The following is a 6,000-nucleotide window of genomic DNA, read 5'->3' as shown; positions in this document are numbered from 1 at the left end:
TATGGGTGAGATCATCGTGCATCAAACCATTATCTTATTCGATGGATATCACCAAAAATCTTGTACTTGACTTGTATGATTGCATTCATTTATTGGGCATATATTCGGTATATCTCATCTAAATCGTATAAGCATTCCACAGGATAATATGCTGGAAAGTAAACAAATATGGGAAGCTGGAAAACATATGAGATGCGCATATGACTTAATCTAGACTGCATGTGAGGCATGTAGCAAATACTCCTAAACAAGCATCTAATCCTGTGATTTTTATTGTGTAGCAGATATAGGGGGTCTTGGTCATTTTGCATGCACAAAGCCTAAACAGGATATATTTGTGAGATTGATTTTATCTAACTCATCTTGAATATTTATCCAACCGCTAATTACTTTTGCATGGAAGTCTTAAGATCTCTAAGTGATTTGTTGGACTTGGTGGATTTGGAGCTAATTTAAAGTGGCTTAGTTTTTAAGCCTGTTAATATTAGATCTGGACATGCTTTGAAAAGCAATAAACATTGCAAACATACACAAGTGCAGTTGATATATACACAAGATTAGAGATACTTTTAAATCTTGAAGAACCAGAGTGTCTCGCACTCGTATATTGTCTAACTGTCCATGTCATCAGAATCTGGACTCAGTCAGAACATGGAAGCTCTTCTTCTGGTCGATACAAATCCACTGGTCCAAACCGGGGTCGATTCCAAGTTCAAACAAACCCAAATAACTTTTGGAAGTTGCTGGTCTCTGGCAGGCTTAGGCTTGGGCTTCGATGCCCGTTTGGCATGGTAGATTATAAGATAGTTTTGTAGCCCGATATAGAACATTTCTGCTTATAAACATTTCCGAAGACTTCATAATTCCAAGCCCCCAAGCTTGAGGAACAAGCATAAATTTTATCAAGGATAGAAGCCCTTTGAGCTGTCCTTCAGTCTTCTTTCACAACGTCACCGTAGTCCGGATGTTTCAACCACATAGCCTCAAAACGGAACAACCTTTTCTTATTCTCACGCCTTTTAACGCCATCAAGATAGGATAATGGGGCAATGATCAGAAGAAATTCTGACCAATTGAGATGAAGAAAATTATAAAAAAAACATACTTTTTCAACCTGATATAGCAAGAAATCTGTCCAATAATGTTTGATATTATGTACTCCTGTACGACCATTATCCCATGTAAAGGGATTACCTTACCAACCCAATATCACAACGCCACAAACATCAAGCACGTGATGAAAAGCTTCCATAGGTTGCGAGGACTTAGGCATTGCCCCTAACCTTTTCATCACTTATGAGAGTCTTATTTAAATCTTTAAAAGCAAGCAAAGGAAGGGAAGACTCCCCATCTAATCTTTTTAACAGATCCCATATTATATTCCTAGCCCCATGTTTTTTATAACTAAAATTCTGAAATATTCTTTTTTATCCCATGATTTTGATTTTTTTTTGAAATATAAGCCCCGTGATTTCTCAAAATTGATTTTTTTCCAAACCCAACAACCATTAGGAGACTTAGTCATACATCATAAACTCAATTGCTTCAAATTTATTACGGCCTTTTATAAAAATATCTAAATTTATGAAAATAATGATGAAAATAAAAGTTGAGTGTTTTTATTTATAAAAAGTACCGAGCTGGTTTAAAATTTATAAAAAATACTAAAAATATAAAAACGAAGGGTTAATGATATAAAAATTCACCAACTTTACACGTTTTCTCAATTTAATGAAGTTCTTTAAAACTTCTCATAAAAATACACCAACTTTCATTTTTTTCCAAATTCATACACGGTACTTAAGTATCACTCATTCATTGGTTAATAATGACTTGCACCTCAACAAATTGCACCAATGAATGAGTGCCACGTCAGCACCGTGTATGAATTTGGGAGAAAATAAAAGCTGGTGTATTTTTATGACAAATTTTAAAGAACGTGATTAAATTGAAAAAATGTGTAAAATTGGTGAATTTTTATGACATTACACCGAAAAAAATACAAAAATTCATTATGAATTTACTGTTATTATAATTTCAGTTATTTTAATAATACTGTTAATAAATTAATATATTTTGAAATTTATATTGTTAGTATACTATTTGTTTAGTTTAGCATATTGTTAATAAACTATTGATGTGATATTAGTATGAATATATTTTTAATATATATATAACATTAGAATAATGTAAATTCAATTCTAGTATATTTTATAAACTATCAATATATTATTGGTATACTTTTAGTTATATAATTTACTACAAATAAATATATTGTATGTATATTTAATTATAATTTTATTTATATTTTGATATACAGTTTACATAATTCTATTATATTTTGGTATATTGTTAGCATAATATTATTAGTTTTAGCTTATATGATTAAATGTATAATACACTAAATAAATAAACATATATAATAGTTTGATGATCAATTTGAACTTTTATACAATAATTACCGCCGTCAAAGTCGGCATCAAAATGAAAAAATGTCATTGCTTATATCTATATTCTATCATCTCTTTTCTTTTAATCATCAAAACCGTCAAAAGTAACAAAATATCTCGCCGTTAAAATTTAACCAAATATCCTCCATTGGCAACCAAAATTTCCAGAATCCTTCCTCTCTACCTCGTAAATATATTTTTAAAATTTAGTTTTATATATTATTACTGAAAATTGGTGGATTAAAAATGAAATTCATATCAAAAATGACAACAAGATTTGGCCATTTTCGTATATGTTTTTACCAAAATAACTCTGGAAACAAAACCAGCAAACTCGAAAACCGTTACAACAATCATAATTCGCCATTAAAAGTTGTTAGAAAGTGATAGTCGGAATTGAGGAGTAACAACGGTTTTTAAAATTTTCGGTGAGTTTTCAAGTGAATGACAGGTACCAAAATGTTCAGTATGGTGAGACACCTCCATTCAAAATTTGGCGGTCATCCAATATTGGTTATGTGAGATATTGAAATACAACTTTAACAGTATTTAAAACAAATAACAATACATTTTTCAATAGAAAAAGTAGTCTTGTAAATACAAAATAGTACATCTATATTTGTAAAATGTGTTACTGGAAAAACAAATTCTACCGTTCACTTTTTTTGCAATTTAAGCCTAACGTTTAAAACTTTACGAAACAAATTCTAACCTTTTCAATTTTTGTAAATTGTTGCCTAAGCCGTTTGCCGGTTATTATTTGGTTATGTGGCAGTCATATTACTATATTAAATTCCAATGTTTTAAAATTTTGCAAATAAAATCCCAACATTTCGCATTTTGTCAAATAAAATTCCAACGTTTCGCATTTTTACAATTTGCAGCCTAAAAAAGATGACAAAATGGCTGAAATTAGAATTTAAACTATAATTTATAAAAATTGAAAATGTTGGAATTTATTTCGTAAAATTTTAAACGTTAGACTCAAATCACTAAAAAATGAAACATTAAAATTTATTTTCCCAATACCTCTTGTAAATATTACCACCTGAAATTTCCTCATTTTTCTTTAGAAAATGCAATGAATGGCATATGAGAGTTGAAGCCTCATCCGGCACACTAATCAAATTTACTTGGGTGGGCTTTTTATTTTGAGTCATCTTATTTTGAACTTTCTACAAAACTGTGTTTTTTTATTTTGTTAAAGATGGTAATTTTTTTTTATCGGATTAAAAATGATAATTAACTCTTTCAATTTCAATTGTTAATTGTTAGTTACGGAAAAAAAATTTAAATCTACAATCATTCAATGCACTTAAAGATGTTTTGGCCTACCAAAATAGATCTACACTAGCGCTTTCTACGGAACTGATTAAACATAAGTAGAAAATCATACACATGAGGTTTCAGTGAAGGTTGCATTAAGAGGTATAAATGAAGAGTAATGTTATTTAATTCACTTTTATAATTAAATAGTAGATAAATTAAATTTTATTTTTTAGATATACACTTCTAAAATTGAACATATAAAATATTTACATAAGAAGAGTTATAAAAGGTAGGTTAAAAAGATGAGTGTTATAGCATTTTCTACGAATGAACCGAGTTAAGTTGAACATTGAAAAAATTGAAATTAACTTATTTAGTTTTGAACCGAATTTCAAATTATATTATCTAGCATTTCTCGATCCCTCCAAAACTCACAAGTTTAACGAATTTAATTGAATCTCATTTTTATTTTTAAATTAAAATTAAATTATTTAATGATTTAATAAAAATATAAATACTCCCTTCATCACATAAAAATAGAAAAAATAGATTTTTTTCACAAATTAAAAAATTGGTTAATGCACGCACGGGTTTGGTCTAGTGGTCTAAGTATCAGCCATCTGCGCGCCAAAGGTCGCGGGTTCAAACTCCGGCTACGCCCTTTCTTAATATAAAGTGGTTGAGGTTGGATTGCTGGCCATTATAGCCCGGAATTACCAAGTATGTGGGTTTGCGGGCGGTCCACATTCCGGGATTGACAATGATATTGAGTTTTGGCTCAGTAGAGTAAGTACTCGTCACCAAAAAAAATTGGTTAATTATAAATAATCTATAATTTTTTTTTTTAAATTGTCCTTTTGATTTTTCGAAATAAATCATAATCAGTTAATAATCCACACATACCAAATCCGTTGCATAAATATTACTAGTAAATAGAATTGTATTGTAGATAGCGACCACTGGTTGCAATTAATGAAGTCCTGTTGCACAGGTTTGTCATTGACATCAGTACTTTGTTTTACAATAAATGTTGAGACTGCTAGCAAACAACAAAACTTAAGATGGCTTTCATTGCATCATTAAGGTGGCTGAACTGAACCTTTCATACCATAGAAATACAACTAAGAAAGTCAAAAAGAACTATATTATGGATTGAAAGGTTTAAAAATCTATAAATTTTGTTAAACTTTATGGATTTCAAATCCACCGAGTGTAAAAATTTTATAAAAAATCACAATTTTACATGAAATTTTATTTTAATCACGATCTTTAAAAAGTTAGCATTTAAAGACACGATCTTTCATTTTGTTTCAAATCTATCACCAAAGTAAAAATCGGTGTATTTTTCTGACTAAAAATTAGTAATCCTACATACTCTAACTGAAAAATAATAATATTTGATATCAATTTATAATTAGGTAATTTGTTAATGGTTTATTGAAAAATTTAGTCAATAAAAATAAACTAAAATGATAGATTTGAAAAGAAAATCATGGTTTTATATGTCAACTTTTAAAAAATTTGATTAAAATGAAATTTCGTGTAAAGATCGTGATTTTTAATGGAATTAACCCTAAATTTAAAGTTTATGTACTTCAGATTGAACATAAAATGTAAAATATTTATAAAAAAATTGAAATAATAAAATATAATAACAATTTCTTAAACATGAAAAAATGAAGTAGATTTTCCCGGCCAAGTAACATTCTTTATTGAAATTTAAAAATCTTAAAGATAAAGAATGATAGATTTTCTAAAAAATTGCAAATATTATTCCATATGTTTCAATAGAAATGTCAATTATTTTTATTTTTTTATTTCAAATTTTTTTGCACATTCCTAATAAAAAACATCTTTAAAATCAATTTATTTATATTATTATTATTTAAATTCACTAATAAACTAATATTCATTGTTATTTCTTGAAATATATCAGTAAATAAAAATTAGTGACTATATTAAACAAGAGTATAACAAGAAAAGTAAAAAAATATTATTATAAAAAGTCATCACATTAACCGTATTTTTTAAAATTATTTAATAATAAAAAGTGAGCACAACTCAGGTGGGGTGGGGGGAGTAATAATTGGATTTTTTACATAAATCCGTCAAAAGTGCTATAGTATTGCATTTTTCTCTCAACATTTTAATTTTGGCAAAAATCACTCAAAAAAAAAGAAAAGTTTTCAAAAAATCTCCCATAACCCAAAATAAAAGAAAATGAAACAATATTGTTCTTACTATTTGTCAATATCTTATTAGTCTATATGTGAGTCAATAA

The sequence above is a fragment of the Mercurialis annua genome, linkage group LG6 (assembly GCF_937616625.2).
Source record: "Mercurialis annua linkage group LG6, ddMerAnnu1.2, whole genome shotgun sequence".
Lineage (NCBI taxonomy): Eukaryota > Viridiplantae > Streptophyta > Magnoliopsida > Malpighiales > Euphorbiaceae > Mercurialis > Mercurialis annua.
Note: the sequence above shows the minus strand (reverse complement) of the source record.